This window comes from Etheostoma cragini, chromosome 23, assembly GCF_013103735.1.
Source record: "Etheostoma cragini isolate CJK2018 chromosome 23, CSU_Ecrag_1.0, whole genome shotgun sequence".
NCBI classification, from domain to species: domain Eukaryota; kingdom Metazoa; phylum Chordata; class Actinopteri; order Perciformes; family Percidae; genus Etheostoma; species Etheostoma cragini.
Window position 1 is genome coordinate 2,471,169 of NC_048429.1, and position 17,422 is coordinate 2,488,590.

Below are 17,422 nucleotides of genomic sequence, written 5' to 3' on the forward strand. Positions count from 1 at the left end.
TTTTGGAAAAAGGCTGCAATGAAACAAAGAGTGAAAAATTTAAAGGGGTCTGAATACTTTCCGTACCCACTGTAAATTCACCAAAATGCAGGAAATGAAGTGTTTGATGCAACAACAACAACAAAAATTCTGGGTGTCACGTGATACAGAAATTGTCCTTGATTCTCTTAAAATGCACATCATTTTCTGGTTAGATAAGATGTTACATATTTGCAAACCTATATTTTCAATAATAATAGTAGGTGAATTGTAAAGTCTTTTTCTTTGTTTGAATAACTAATCAACCCTATACATAATACTGGAAAAAGAACTTCTTTGGTGTATAAACACATTAAGTCATTTTACGGCGCTATTTTGAATGATGATCATTGACTGTAAATAAGGGCTGCCCCTCCCTACAAAAGCCCATTTAACCACTGGCTGCGATCGCATAAAGAAAAATAAGTATTTTCATATTTCTACTGCAGAATATTTTCTTGATTAACAGATTGGCCTTTACTACTTAAAATTACATAATTTCCTACGGTTATAAGACATCTTCAAATTATTAATTGTATCCAACCACTGGTCAATATTCCCAAAATGTTTCCTGTAATTTGCAACAAGGAAAAGCATCAAGTCATCACATCTGAAAAACTGAAACCATGAAATTTGTGCTTGAAATATTGATTAATATGCAAAGTTTTTCACACTCTTTTCAGTCTGTTGACCAGGACTGAGTGAAATTTTTGATCTGTGATCCCTTAGATGAAGTAAGAGCTGTCTTTTTTTTGGCAATGTTTTGTCATTGTGCATTACATTATATTTTTAGCAGGGCGAGCATGCTGGACAGCCTTTACCACAGGCGGTCGGTAAACATGAATGATGATGACATGGGAAAAAAAAGTCACCCGAAGCATAGTAAAGGGGACGGTGCATAGTAAAGTCAGTGCTTCAGGACGGGCGAGTTGCCGAAATGGCTGCATAGGACAGCACGCCCTGGCTGACAGACGTTCCTCCCCGCAAGGAAAGAGGGCGCAAGGGGCAGTCTGTCCACGGCCTAGGGAAGCGGCGAGGTCCAGGCGAGGGGCGCTGTAAAGCTCACGGATGGCGCTGTGAGCCACCTTTAGCCCGAGTCTTTCAAAGCTAAACTAGAGCCAGTCGCGGTGCACCGCCACAGAGGAAGCACCGGGAGACAAGCGGATCATCCCAGGGACTGGCACGCACTGACACATTTATTATGAAACTGTGGTGAGATGTATTTGACTGACAAATAGTTGACTGACTTTGTTTTGAACAGCCAAATAAGATTTAAAAAAAATAAAAGAAAAAAAATCTGATTTAAATGTGTAAAGATACTGTGTAAGATAGATGTGTTCAGATAATGAAAAAATAACAGCAAGTGACAATCATTTAAATGTAACCATATGGCCTTAGCAATGAACAAGCCTCTTTAATATCGTTTTTTGTTATTTAAGATAAAATGTAATATTTCTGTTGTACTTTTGATAAAAGGGACCCATCTGTTGTTTTGCATAGTTTATATAAATAACAAGGAATATTTTTTTAGTAATTTCATTCTGTTAAAAAAAATTGTCTCCAAAGTTGAGCCGAAAAGTCGGTCTACTAAATGTATGAGTTACACACTGGATATCATTTTATTGTTTGCTTTTATTATCTCTTGCGCACAGTTTAAATACTAAACTGGTGGTTTGTTTGCAACCTCTCTGATCATTACATTACTTGTTCCTGCCCTGTAAGACACAGTAAAGTCAACGCATCCCCAGGTCTAAGTAATGTGGCTGTGAACATCATGAGATCAAAATAAGAATTCAAGACCCACGTAGTGAAAAAATATATTATATTCATAAAAGGGTCTGTATCAGCAAAATGTACCCACTCACACGTATTTCTTCACCCACACACACAAAGACAAATAAACTGAGCTAATGATATTCTCATGGCTCACACCAGGTACTGGCGTTGCTATGCCCTAATGGCTTAGGAACAAAAAGGCCTGTTTGAGGCTGTTACTTTGATCCAGGCTGCTTGGGGCTCCTGTGGCTCTGCCACACTACAACCTTTATTAGCCAAATGCTGGGGACATCAGAAACAAGTCAATCAGCATTTCCCTCAGCACAGAGACGGAACCAAACCACAGCGGAACCTAAACCAGCAATACACGTAACCCATGCCTGACCTATATCCACTTGCATAACAGTTAAGAAGTGCAAAACTTTCCAAAAGTCATTTAAAGGCAAAGTCAACCCTGAAGGAGGTATTGCATATTTCAAGTTAATTGCTCAAATCCCACGTGTGCTGGAAACATGGCTCGGTGAGATTGTATATCCTCACATACGTCATTGACAGAGGGACATGCTTACATTTTGAAAAACACTTTAAATAGCAGTCAGTAAAGAAACTTACAAACTACGTGGTGACAGTTCATCCCCAACAGGAAGCAGCAGAGGCACAAAGCCAGCGCACCCTGAGGAAGGCTTTGGGAAATGTCAGCTGTGTTTTGGCTCTAAATGCATTTTTAAAATAACCCCCAGTTTTATTTGTGTCCCTGTATTTACTTACTCAGTTGAGTCTCTTGCACTAGGCTCCAGTTTAAATATCCCAAAGATCAACATTATTCAGACCCAGCAAGAAATTGGCGAGGGAATTTCTACTGACCCAGGCGCATCTTTCCAAATCGACTAGCTCAAGCTGAAAATGCAGTCATACAGACTGGTTTTTGACATTGTCTGTTAGCGTGAGGCTGTAGTCATGCTTGCATTCTTGTATTTGGATATTTATGTGGAAGGCTATACCCTCACAAAGATAGAATGATGAACAAAGTCCTCCAGATTGCATGATTATTGGCTCATTATGATGACCATTGGATTATAATAGGAAACACATATTTACCGCCCTCAGCTAGAGACACAAATGAACACCTAGGTGGGGAGGATGCACTGAATGACGGAGAAATGCCAAACAGACAAAGGAAAGACACATGAAAGAACACAGGCGTTATAATAGAAGTCCCTTGATATATCTAATGGGCAGCTGATTAGAAAGCAGAAGCAGCAAAACAGGTTATTCTTCCTCTTATCGTCAGCACCAATAGTCAGGCTCACACTTATCTCCATAATGACTCCAACTATAATTAATGAGCCTTTTGAGAGTACAGTGACTTGTGCTGAAACGGCACACAAACAGGTGCACACTCACAAATGCATGCATTGAACATTGATTTATTCACAAGAGACCTTTTTGGTGATGATGGCAGATTGAATGTAGCTGATGTAACGTCTCTAGTACTTTATTCTTTTCAATTCTTTTTTTCCCCCCCTCTCTCGATCATTTAAATAGTCTGTCCCAAGGACAAGCAGCAACTTGAACAGAATTGGCCTCTGATTTTCGATCTCACAACAGATGGGAGGAGCACATTAAGTCTTCTCAGACGTCAGGGAGTCTGAATGCAGCGCTGGGTTCTAAGCTACAACAAGCCCTGGCGATGTCACCATGGTGTGTGAGAGAGGGGTAAGAGCGTCTTCAGGAGTCCTTTGAGTTTCCTAGGTGGCGGATATCAAAGGGCAGAAACATCAAGCGACTCACAGCGTGATGACAGCGGTTCTAATGAAAGCCAACGAAAGTGGAATGGAGCAGCAGATGCAACAAATATAGCAGAGTTCAAGATTGCTGGACATCGGGCATCCGGGTAGCACGGTTGGTAAAGCAGGCCCGGGTTTGGCTCCAACCTGCAGCCCTTTTTTGCATGTCATTCCCTCCTCTCTATCCCCTTTCTCTTCTTTACATGTCCTGTCATTAAAGGCCTAAAATGCCCCAAAAATAATCCTTAAAAAAAAAGGAAAGAATGCTGGACTTCCATCTGTCCATGTTGCAGGGGCAGCAGACTAAGCGGTTATTCCAGATATCCTCTCCCCAGAAACATTTGCAAGCTCGTCCGGGGGAACCTAGAGGCACACGTCTTCGTTCCAGCGTGTTCTGGACTTACCCCAGAGCCTCTAAAGCTGGGCTCAGCCACCCTTGGGAACAAAGTAATTTTGGCTGCTAGTATTAGCTATCGCAATTATTCCGTTCACCACCCAAAGCTCATGACAATAGGCGGAACGTAGATGAACTAGGAAGTCGATAGCTTTGCCTTCTGGTTTAGCTCCCCCTTTACCAGAACGGACTGGTACAACACTTGCACCAAACCACCTGTCCCTCTCACGCTCCGTATAACCCTCACTCGTAAACAAGACCCCCAAAAAACACGATGTTGGGGCAGGGACTTAGTGCCAACCCACAAGGGGGATTCTGCCGCTTTATGGCAGAGAACCATGGCCACGGTCTAAGAGTTACTGACTGATCCCGACCACTTCACGCTCGGCAGTAAGCCCCCCCAGTGGGTTCTGGAGGTCCCGGTCTGGATAAGGCAGGAAAGCTAATGATAAGGGATCAACTTTTTTTTTAACCCTGATAAGAGTCCTTTAAAATTTAAATTTATATTCTCGGCATTCTATCTACATTAGGGACACCTGATATGACCTGCCGCTGGTGCTTGCAATGTATTTCTTCATGTAGCTTATTTTCCTAGCCTTCAACAGTTTGTAAAAACTTCTGCCTGAATTCTTTCTGAATCCGTTTGTCCAGTAGATTGAGCGTCTTCTCGTCATTTTAAAAGAAAGAGAAGAGTGACCACAGTAACTATGCATACACTGGGGAGAGCACATGCTTTAGGCGTGGCTAATTTGAAAACAATTTTGCAAACCTCTGGAAGAAGTGACTAAAACAATGTCATTCTCCATCCTTACAAATTGCTACGTATAGCAGGCTGTCACATCAGCACATCCCCCACAGATCCTTGTATACTTTCAGCTACTAGAACTAATGTAGCATCCCTTCAAATCGAGGGGGCTCCACGGGTGAGTTGATGAGTAAACCTGCACAGCGATAGGTCCACTGCTGTGTGTGAGATTGGAAAGGATAGGGAGGACAGGGTTCTTGTTCAAACATGAAGACACATACTGCTACACTTTGTCACACACGCATACTCCCACTTTGCCACTGCCGACCTGCGGCTTTGACACTTGGCTTTGCGTTTACGGCCGGAGCCCCACAGCTCTTCAATCTCCGGTTAAGGGAAGCTTGCAGGAGAGAATCTTGCAGGAGAAGGCAGCCACGTAGGAGGTGATCAACTCGGCTTTCCGACTGGAAGTGAAATGGCATGTGGAGTTCTTTTCCTCTGCAGGTGTAATTGACTGTAAAAGTGTATGTGTTTGTGTGTCTGTGCTGGCAACTGTGAACTATAAAGTCAGGGGGAAAAAACAAATTATTTTGTTAAGTTTGATATAGTTTTCTCTGCTTGTGGTACAAGATTGGAGTCAAGGGCATTACCTTTTCTGGACACGCAACAAAACAAAGTGCAGAGGATTGGACATCATGCGCTTACCAGCTGGCATTCACTGACTCCATGAAAGCTACTTGTATAGTACAGTTTGTTACTTGACTGTGTTGTACTTGTTTTAAAAGGAGTTCTCCACCAAAAGAAGAAAAAAAAAATTCACCGCTGGTAGAACTGAAAGGTGGTTTGGCGAGGTTTGCAGCTTGCCTTTTTGTAAAGGCTGGCAGTAGACAGCTTGTTACGGTGGGTTGCAATGTTGACCCACAGTCACAGCAATGATAAAAAAATATCAACCGACGTGAGGATTGGAGAAGTGACTGATTTTGTCTTTGACAGAGTTTGTGCCTCTTATGTAATGTCTGTTTAACACTTTTCTGCAAAAATGGTCAGATATTTGCTAAATTAACACTAATTGAAAATGTTGCACTTTTTTCAAACTTAAGTACAAGTACAACTTGCTTATAAGTTACTTTTTTTTCTTAAGTAAGATTGTGGATTACTTTTACTTAAATAGTGAAGTATTTTCAGTGTAGTATTAGATTTTAATGCTTTAGTGCGTAAATGTTTGGTATTAATAAACAACAGTTACGTTCAAGCCATTGCCAAATGAGTTGATACAAAGCTCATTAAGACCCTCAGCTTCACACAACTCTATGTTCAGAACATGGTGTCGTCGGTCGACTTTCGTGTCCCGAAGCCTGACTGAAGATACTTATGGAGAGTCAATTGGCGTTATTCCATTACATGGTACTAGCTTGACTCGCTCGAGGTACCCGGTCTTTCATTTTCCATTGCAGATTTAGTACGGCCTCATGCGTGAGGCGAGCGTGGCCGGTCGTCATATCAACGGTGCAGTGCGAGACCTAAAGAGACACACGCGTGTCAAAGATGTGTCTTTGATTCTACACATTTTTTTTTTTTTTAAAAGAAGCTAAAAGGTAGCCAAAAAAACAGAAAACACAGTCACCTCTTGGTATTGCCTCAGCTTGTGCGATACCTTGACGGAGGGGATACAAAAAAATAAGGATCAGTTAGCTAGGGCTATGGAAAACCCCCAAAAGCTTGTTTTTAGTTTTTTAATTCTTCGTTTCCTCCTTGGCTACTAACAGCTGTGTGGAGGAGGAGTGGTGCGTGATCTTTGAAGGATGACATGTGGAAGCAACAACAGCGGTGTTGTCATTACATAGAATTTCTCATGGGGGGGGACAAACTACGCACTATAGCTTTAACTTCGGATCAGATTACTTCTTCCACCACTGGCAAGTAGTTAAAACTGTACCACAGTTGGCAGTTGAGGAGTCAATGTTTCACACAAGAATACAAGAGCAAGGGTAGGTGCAAGCGGAAAATAACAGGTTATCAAATACTCTGCCAACAAAGACCCAATAAAAGAGTGGGTGTAAATGGTATAAAAAAATAAAAAAATTCAAACAAATACGAGCGGAGTTTAAGGTGCACACATTATTGGAGGTATCAAGCCACACCCACCAGTCTGGAAACACAAGCTTTTGAGGCTTTTCTCACAATATTTTCCTTAATTGTTTTCTCCTCTCATGCTCGATGTCCAAATCTGTTAGTTCTAATCCAGACTCCATCAAAGAAAAACCACACAGCTGATATAATTTTGACTGTCCCAACTTGTTCAGGAGGAAAAATCACTAAATTCCTGAATCCCGACGCCTGGGTAGCTCACCTGTTAGAGTGTGCGCTTATATGCAGAGGCTCAGTCCCTGACGCAGCGGCCATAGGTTTGGTTCCAACCTGCAGCCCTTTGCTGTATTTCATTCCAATTCTCTCTCCCCTTTCAAGTCTAAGCTGTTCTATCAACAGTTACGGCCTAAAAAGGCCACCGAAAAAAGAAAAAAAAAATCTGAATGCTCGCATAGGACAAGATTATTTTTTCGGCTGCCATAAATCAGAAGCAGCGACCCAGTCTGATATTGAAAACCCATATGATGAACATCCATGGAAGTCCTGTGTCCTCGGCGGAAAACATTGGCTTGGCGGCTGGTCGAGTTCGTAGCAGCAGCAGCAGCAGCTCAGGTGTGAGAGGTGTAGAGGTGGAACAGATGCTTCCACTTTAATTACCTCACAAAGAGCTAACTTTCCTGTGATGAAGGAGAGGCCAACACAGCTGGGTCCTGACGGATGCCAGGGCCACAAACACACACAAACAATCACGTTTCACGTGCCTAGATATATTCAAATATATTCAGATCTGTAAAATGTCAAGTGAGCTAATCTGGGAGATGGAATTTCTGGCACTTGTGACAAAGAAGAAGAAAAGGAATCTGGAATATAACAAAAGTAATATCCAGAATTGTTATTTGAACCAGAGTGTGAGTGCTTGTAAAAGGCAACTGCTGGCTGACTGCCAATCTGAGGGCCAGAAGAAAAACGTATCAAAGTCAAAGCTGAGGGATGAATTTCAGTCACCTATATTCTAAATTTAATTTAATAATTATTTGTCTTAACTTAGATGGTTTAGTTTAAAAGATATCACAAACATAGTGAAAAAATTAAACATTCCATTTAAAGTTATGTAAATCAGACAAAATCAGAGAAAAGCAGCAAATCCTCAAATTTCAGAGGCAATTTTTGGTTGACATTTTTTTATTCTTTTCAAGATTGGACTGAGAATGTCATTCAGCGCCAATGATGCAACGATGCGATAATGGAAATGAAACTACAGCAGAATTTAAAACTTATCGGCCATCATCACCTTTCTTTGTATGTCACAAGTGAATTAATGGCTCAATCTAATTAAAATCTTGGATCAGTTCCTGCATTTGACATTTTGCTTAAAAAAAAAAAAGCACACTAGCTTATTGTTCCTTGACTGCCAGAGGATTTGCATTACCATCTGATCTATTATACAAGCAAACAAATGAGAAATGCGATAATTTACTGTGTTCATTCGTGCGCACCTACATGCGCAACAGAGATGTGTTTACTGAATTTTGGCTTATTATCCAATAGAGGAATTATGTGATTTGACTTGTTTCCCAATCCCGCTCTCAAATCATATTCAGCGGCCTATAGTCACAGCATACAATGGCATATATGTAGTAGGTACAACTGCTTCACACCATCAAGAGACGTTGCAGTGGCTGTTGATTGTGCTTGCCATTTCCAGTGACTTGCTCACCAAACATTCAGAGCGGAAAAACAATTTAGATTACCAGCTCAAACACAATGCAGCAGCATTTCCTTCGCCTGTTCAGGCTTCATAAGATAATGCTCCGATGATACTGGCTTGTGCTTTGAAATTAATTTTAGTGCTATGAAATGCAGAGCAAACTCCACTGAGAATAGATATTGTGCATAAACAGGGTAAAATATGTAGGAACTCAATAGCTTGTGCAATAAACGGTACATTTCTTGTGTTCTATGTTTACCAAATTCGTCATTCAGCAACAACCACTGGCATTAAGACAATTTCTGAATTAGATAAATACTGCCGAATGCACTCAGTTAGGCTTATTTTCAAGAGCTATGAATAAAGACCAGTGGATTAAAACTTGGGTATGATCCACCAATTCCTCTAAACTCTACACATTTGACTGGATTTCAGTCCTGCTGTCTACTTTAAGCCCAACCAGCTGGCTATAAGTAATGATCGGTCATTGGACTTGAGCAAGCTTCACAATGACTCCTCCTTCCCGTACAAAAGGGACATCAAATGTAAAGCAATTTTTCAATCACATGTCAACACTCAAGGCTTAATTAGAATTTCTGATCCATGTTCCAAACATTAAAATTATTAGTTTGAGTGACCCAGAAGCTCTTGCATTTAACAAAAAGACCACTCACTTTGTGGGTACTGGCTCTGTACTGTTGCCTAAGCTGCCACAGGTTAGTTGAGATAGCTCATCCTACCCACTGTAATTATTGGTAAAATTTGCCTGCCTCAATTACAGTATGGCAATTATTTGGGTAGGGTAGATGGGGCAGGGCATTACTAAAAAAAACTTTTAAATCTGTATTGGGGCGGCTGTGGCTCAGTGGTAGAGCGGTTGCCTGCCAATTGGAAGGTTGGTGGTTCGATCCCTTGGCCCTGCAGTCCCATGTCGAAGTGTCCTTGGGCAAGACACTAAACCCTGAGTTGCCCCCGGTGCTGCGCATCGGAGTGTGAATGTGTGTGAGTGTTTATCTGATGAGCAGGTGGCACCTTGTACGGCAGCCTCGGCCACAGTGTATGAATGTGTGTGATTGGTGAATGTATCCTGTATGATGTAAAAGCGCTTTGAGTAGTCGTTAAGACTAGAAAAGCGCTATATAAATACAGCACATTTACATTTACATTTACATTTATAAATGCTGGGACTTCGATACCGGTTCCTAAACACTATTTTTTTTCCAGTACAATTTTTTCTTCATTTCTAAACTAAAATTACAACAATTTTACGGCACAAATCTATTATTAATTCTTCAGCTCCTACTACGTGAGCCGTCTTTGTTTAACAGAGGTTTTCCTGCTATGTGTAACTTTAGACAGCCAATCAAAAACATTAGATCTTGGTAGAAGCATGCTGCATGCCTACTGGCTCCCTGACACTTATGACATTTTTTCCTTTAGGTATTTGAATTGGGTATTTAATGACGAGGCATTCAGTTTTGACACTTTAGAGGCGATTTGGTTGGTCCCTATAAAGTTTTGAACTTGGTACCCAGCTCTAATGGGAGAGCCATCTCAAGTCTCCGAGTGACAGCGGGAGGGGTAGGGTATGTTCGTTGTGGGGTGGGAATATTGTTTGTTTTTGTTTGTTTTGAATTTATGTACAATGTAAAATTCAATAAAAGCTAACTATGAAAGAAAAAAAAGTATTTGACTATGGTAACTTAAACACTTATGTTATGATATGATTGGAATATAGTTTTTAACAAACCAAAAACAGCCTAGTTGTTCCTGCATTGGCACTGAAATGTCATGCACGACAATATGAACGTAATTCATGCAAATGTCTCATGTAATTTATGAAATAAAACCCTAACAACAGATACTGAAGGCCATGAGCAAATTGTAAATGAAATTCACTGCTCTGTTTTTCAGATTTCTGTCAACACAAGCGGACTTAGAGCCTCACCTCATCATCTAACAATGCTATGACACAATGAGAAATCTGTCAAATGCATCATTATCCTAAATACAATATGTCTGGCCAACAATGCTTCTGTTTGTTTTGCTTTAGTTTCTAACAATGCCTGTAGGTTTGCAATGTGGAGCCCTCCAAAGCTTCCTCGGTGGACTTCTTGTTTGAGGCCAAGGTTGGGCAAGACAGCCATGGACTGAATGTTTGCATAAATGAGCCAATTTAGCTGCATTTCAGAGAACTGGACCGGCTGGCCGACTGAGTGGCTGCTTTAACCACACACAAATATGGATGGACACTGACAGAAACTTGCTATAAATGACATAGCAGAGTACAGAATCTAACAGTCCAGTTGACCCTGTTAGCAAATTACCAAGTGGCAAGTATGCTGAACAAGATGTCTTTATTCAGCAGTTATGGATTGTGGAAGTCATTGCATTTGGAGACATTTGAAATGAAAGAAGAAAAATCAAGAAGTTGACAGAAAACCGACAAAGAAGGAAAACAACATGGACCATGACAGAGAATATGAATACAGAGGAAAAGAGCATTTTAGAGAACAGAGGCTGTGCTTGGGCTGAGAAATCCTGAGTTTCTGGTTGTAAGTGTCACTGTCAGCTTGGCCGAGCATAAAAGAAGAGCGAGGGACACTGCACCAGCAAACCAAGCCAGGCCATAACAGGCCAATGGCCGGGGTAGTGAACAGGCTAGAAAGATGACAAAAAGCAGGAGTAAACTGAAATGAGCACAAACACTCGGCACGCACGCACGCACGCACGCACACGCGCACACACACACACACACACACACACACACACACACACAGCCAATCCGGTGCCAGTAAATTGCTCTGTGCTGGAGAGCTTAGGGAGGCATCAGAGAGCCTGGGCAGCATCCTGCTCTGAGCTGCGGATCCCAGACCAACTGAATGTGGATGCTTGGCCCAGTCGGCTGGATCAGCCGCTAATACACAGCCTGGGACCAGGGAATTACTGAGTAAGCACTGAGCCCCATGCAGCCGCTAGCAACATGCAAGCACAAACAGAAAATTGCACACAAAGTGGGGGCATGCTTGGTCAAAGGGAATGCACTGCATGCTTGGAGACTCTTCTGCCATGAAAACAGGCAAAGGTACAACCCGCTACACTGTAATGTACTTTGCCATTGATGCAAAGGCTAGGGAAAAAGTTTGAAATTAATATAACATAAAACTTTGTTCCTCTTACTCCAGGGTGCACTGTGACAGCATTGGTGGGGGGGTTACAGGTGCACAAGAGTCATAATTCACAAGATAGATTATAGACTATTATTCTATGTATTTACGCATTTTCTCTTTCATGGTGTTAAGAGATGCATGTCATACCTATTGTGACCTTTTTGTGTTACCCTGGGCTGACTGTATCCCATTCCTTATAGGAGAAACTTTTCATTAGCTTTGAACCCTTGATTTTCCTGTAAGTAGAACAGTTATTGTTTCGTTAAAGAAGAAAGTCTCTCTATAACGGCCCTCCGCCAACATCATTCGAACCAGTATTTCTCATTTATTACGAGTTTATGGCGCCCCGCCAGTCTCATTTGTTGCGCAACTGTATCATAATATATAATAATTTGTATGCTTTTCATAACAGATTTCTCATGTTTTGGCTTGATTTCCTCAGCAAAAATATTTCAATCCGGTCAGTAAAGCCACCCAGAATAAACACCAAAGAAGAAAAAGAACAAGCCCACACCCCGCTGTATGCGACCCGAACACGCAAACACTAAATTGTCCAAACGGCACAATTGAGTTGATTTTAAGAAAGTGCTTTAATTTGTTCCAGGAGTTGATGCACTAAAACTAAAAGCAGTTTTTAAAAGGAAGCTATGCTGATAATCAACTGGTGTTTGTGTAAAGTGTGGGTTAATAGATCAACGGTGTTTGGCTGTTCTTCATTGCACTTAACGTAATATGACAAACTACATATTCTTCTTAACAAAAATAAGAGTACTAACAGTGTGCTTCAAATGTACCTTTTATTTTGTTCTAAACAAAAAACAAATTGAACACAAGTAAGCACTGAATTAAAAAGAAAAAGAAAAAGCACAAGTTTTTGGCAAGGCCAAACTAAATGTGATATGAATAGTTCCGATCAATACAGACAGCTAAGTTTGGTTAATCCTCTTTATAATTCTTGACAGATAACTGAAATGCAGTTTTAATATACTCGCTCCATAGCTGAGCTAAAATAGAGAATTCACAGAGCCTAGTACGGATCACTGGTAGATGTAAATATTTGGAATGTCTTGTATTATAACCCTCATGTTGTCCTCGGGTCAAATTTGACTCGTTTTCCGTTTTTTCATCACAAAAAACGGGCCTTCGAAATAAGCTGGAAATGTCAACATTAGAAATATCAAATAACTTGAAAAAATGAAAAAACATCTCACCTTTCTGTCAGGGTTGACGGGAAGACAACACAAGGGATAACCGTACTTTGCATTAGACTGAAAACCCACAAGGCATCAGAATAGAAGCTGGCTGGTCCAAACATTTTTAAATAAAACAAGTTTAGTATTTATTTATATTAAAAGATTGAAGAATCTTGAGCTCTTTAAAGAGAGGGGCTCCCCTTGAGGACAGGAGGTTCACCTACCCCTCACCCAGTCTGACAAAAAACTTCGGGAAACAGTGAAGGCTTCCTCTGGTACAACATCCATCTGAACATACCCCACCCTCCAACCAGGATGCACTGGTCCTAAGTACTCACATCTGGCAGAGACATAAAACCCCTGTAAGGTGCTAGTGAGAAGCCCTTGCATTATTTTTAAAGCTATTTCCCCTCAAAGTCTCTTGTTCTAGTTCCTTCCTTCATCCATCAACTCTCTCTGCTTCTATCTATCCATGTGATGTGAGAGTTTATGTGCACAAGCTTTTTTCTATTGCAAACTCTTTATCTGTGGTTTCCGGCCACGAAGGAGCACGTGGATCGATGGGAGATTTAACATACTCCCTCCGCTTTTTCAAGCCTGCAGCGAACAAGCCCCTCACCATCAACCCCCTAACCCAACCCGCCGGCACAGAACAAAGACCCCCACCACGTGACCACCTTACACAACACTCACGGGAGGTCCTCTTCTCCCCAGGCCGCCTCCCACTTCCTGCTCAGCTGCTGGTTACCGAAGTAAACCATCGCCATGGGCAACGGACAAAAAGAGAAGGACCAGGAGGAGGGAGGTGAGTCGGAGAGGAGATGTGAATAGATGAGAGAAAAGGGCATGAAATCGATGAGACCATGCAACAGCTTACACACGCACAGAGTGAGATGACCTGGCATTCACGACTGCCAACAATCTCGTCCATATTACAGGAACGAGTGAGAATGAGAGACAGACAGACAGACAGACACACACACACAACACCCTCACAAGTTAAATGTTTCATCCATTTTTAGACTGCACAAATTAATCTTCTCCACCTCCACTGACATGAATATGAGTTTTAACTTTAACTCGCCTGTAATTAAAGCAGAGCTTTAGCGTTTCATGCAGGAGATTTCAGGAGTTTCATTTTGCACAGAGCTTGTGTTGCAAAAGGTCTTGTGTTTCTTTTAAATGTCACAGGATTGCATTTACGCAGCAGTAAGACTGGTGATATTTAACAGGGAGAGAAATTAGAGAGGCTGTGAGAAGAACACTGTGCTTGTCAACCTCACAGCCGAGGATATATTTATAAAGGAGACATCTATGGTAACAGCTTATTTCCAACGTGTCTCACAGACAAAGTCACTAAACAGGTTCATGAGGGATAATTTCATCAGAAGTTTTCACTTGGAACTTGAAAGGTACACTATGTATCCAAGATTAAATTAAGACTGAAGTACTTCATTAAACGTCTGGAAAAAAATACCAAAATATACAGAGATATGCAAAATCAGCAAACTTGTTTGTTTCTACTGTCATTGTGACCATAACTTTTAAAGATGTATAGTATCAGATGTCTCTGCTTTGGTGAGATAAGCATGAGTAAACCATTTTCCCACAGACAAAATGGGTAGAATTTGAAAATCCAAATTTCAGCACCCCGAGTGGAAGTATAAGAAAAAAACGTCGGGCAACGTTGAGGATCGTAGACGCAGTGGTCGGCCATGGAAACCAGCCAAGAAGCCATACCTCTGACTGGTGCTGACTGATGGCTTTTGGCTGCAACTCTTCAATGAAGACCACTTCTGGTCGGACTTCTCCGGACAGTAGATGGGTGTACCAGGGTCCCACTCAGAACTGGTTTCTGTAAGTTCTGAACTGATGCCACTGCTGGACTGCTGCCACTGCTGATTTCGAAGGAAAATAAGGTTGATGCGTTTTTCATCTGCTGCAGAGTTCTCTTGTTGAAACCACTGCCTCTACACTCATTGCCCATATTATCAAGTGTACCTAACAATAATTAATGCAGGTTTGAGGGCAAAAGGTAGTAACACCACATTTTAATGTGATTTTTATTTTTATTTTGTTCGCTCATTTTGTAAGCATTCTTTCTTTATAGCATTTTTTCACACCTGCCTAAAATTTTTGCACAATACTGTACATCGGCCTTAAACTTGATAAAACATTCCTTTAACGAACCATGTCCGCACTCTTCTCTGAGTGACAAACCACTGTGAAAGCTTTCAGCTCGGTGACCAGAGAGCCAGGACAATCGCCACACTGTGTTTCGAGCCCCTCAGCGGCCACTCGGCGGGGGTCACCCCTCCAGCCGCGCAGTTTCAGCTCAAGCCTCTGCTGTGCGGAGGGGGGAAGAGCGCAACTGCACAAGAGCCTCCATTATGGCTCCAGCACAAGAGCCCAGCTCCATTATGGCTTTCACATAAGGGCCTTCATTCGGGCTCTTAGTCATTCTAATGAGCTCTGCGGAGCCTCTGACTCGGTCTGTGCCGGGGCCCCGTGTAACAGCTCCCACGCGACTCCAGGCAGCCCCTAATGCAGGAGAGCGCTCAATGAGGATTGTGATTTTTTTATTTCTGTAATTGTGAAGCTTTAGAGGGCTCTTAGCCAGAGATTTAATGGCGCCTAATGGAATCTCATCACATAGCAACAGAGAAAAAGGGACGGAGAGGGGAAGCACTGACTAATGTCTCTACATACTTTTGCTATGCAGTTAGCCCTTAATTCTGTTTGAATGATACATTTAGCACATATGTTGTTTGTATGTGTGTATATTAACAGGTTAACCCTCCTTTTAAAGCTGGCATACATTCATTGTTTATAAATTCAATAGATACAACATTGAGTTGTGATCTAATGCAAATCATATGGGGATAATGCACCTCCAAAAAAGGCGGTTTTGGGGATTGTATGACTTATGATAACAATCAACTGGAAGCCATAATTTACACCAGCATTTCATTTACCACTGCCTTACTGAAGAAATAGTTTACCGGTATGTGCATTTCTCTGTATCTCTTTAACTTCCAGTAGCTTTTGATTTTTCTTTCCTCACTGCACTTTTCTCCTGTTATTACGATCTAAAGCAACAAATGACTGCGTCACAAACTCGCTTTCACTCGGATATCTCTTTATTCCATTTGCAGCCGCCTCATATTTCCTTTGGTCGTGACCAAGCAAAACAGACCCTTCCTCTTTGTCTCCCTGCTGGTTGGGGTTAAAGCCTTCCTACTCACATCTTAAAATTTGCCTCTGCAGTACAGTTGAAATGGCAAGTTGTTGCAGTGCCAGCGGTCATGGTTAAATGCCAGCCTGCTTTTCTGCAGAGCAAATGCACACACGGGAGACCACGCATCCAGACAGTTGCTCACCAGGTAGATCTCTAAGTGACCCGTCATAAGAGGCTGCATAGTCCAGAAAGCAGCATCATCATCATTTGATACAGAATGAGCACATATGCATGTACTATAGCACAAATGGCTCTGCTACCACATAAGCCTTTTAGATGAGGTTACGAATGAAGTGTAGGATATGCAAAGCTCAAAGAAATCCAAGAAAACATTTCTTTTTTGCCACGTATAGACTATTTGTCCCATGCAAGTCATTTTGATTCTTTTGAATCTAAAACTGTTCAAGTAAAAACGCTCTGCTCACATGTTTCATATAAACTTGGTACTTTGAAGACCAGACCAGATTATTAAATGAATAATAAACAGTCATGGAGTAATCAGCTAATTTAGATTTTTCTTCTTTTCTGTTTTTATAGATTATTTTTGGGGCATTTTTAGGCCTTTAACAGGACAGCTGAAGACATGAAAGGGGTGAGCGGGGGAATGACAAGCAGGAAAAGGCGGCTCGTTGGAGTCGAACCCGGGCCCGCTGTATCGAGGAGTAAGTCTATATATATGGGTACCCACTAGGGCAGCATGATTATGGTCAAAATGATAATCACGATAATTTTCACGATTATTTGTTGATTTTAACCCCAAAAACATTTATTGTCACATAGGCTATTTATAACTGCTTTCACATCCATATTATGCTACATTCTTCTTATGTTGAAGTTGTATGTTGTATAGACACACACCTGCAACACATTTAAATGTAAAAAAAAGAAAAACATTTAAATATAATCTCCTTGCCTGGTTTCCCTTCGTTTTTTAATGAACCAACACTGGTTGAAGATACTCACTGGGATGAAACTGGTCTCAAAAGACAATGTTGAACATCGGCCAATACAGGGGGATTGATTCATCATTGATATTTGTGGAAATGAAAATTATTTTGCATGCAACCATATGGGAAATGCCATCAGTAATATTACAGACTATAAAACATGTAGTAGAGTACATTACGTTGAAGTATAATCCAGCAGCAGCAGAATGCATTCAGTTGGAGGCTATTAAAGATAAAATACAGTACACTGTTACCACTTCTTGAAATGGGACACACTACGTTTTATAAAGAGACGCATCGATGCAAGACATCTAAACAAGGTGTGTATTTTCTACCATGCATGGAGGCATGCTGCATG

The 17,422-nt window shown here is 41.4% G+C and overlaps 2 long non-coding RNA genes across 2 annotated transcripts in view; one reads left to right on the plus strand and one right to left on the minus strand.

The window, feature by feature from the left end:
* LOC117938429 overlaps positions 1-17,422 on the plus strand; it is a 438,129-nt gene that overhangs the window by 115,515 nt on the left and 305,192 nt on the right. The gene's annotated exons all lie outside the window — the stretch shown is intronic.
* LOC117938432 lies at positions 6,530-16,863 on the minus strand. The gene is made up of 3 exons (XR_004655393.1): positions 16,853-16,863; positions 9,031-9,032; positions 6,530-6,606 (listed from the first exon to the last, which is right to left on the minus strand). It is a non-coding gene; the product is annotated as an uncharacterized LOC117938432 (long non-coding RNA).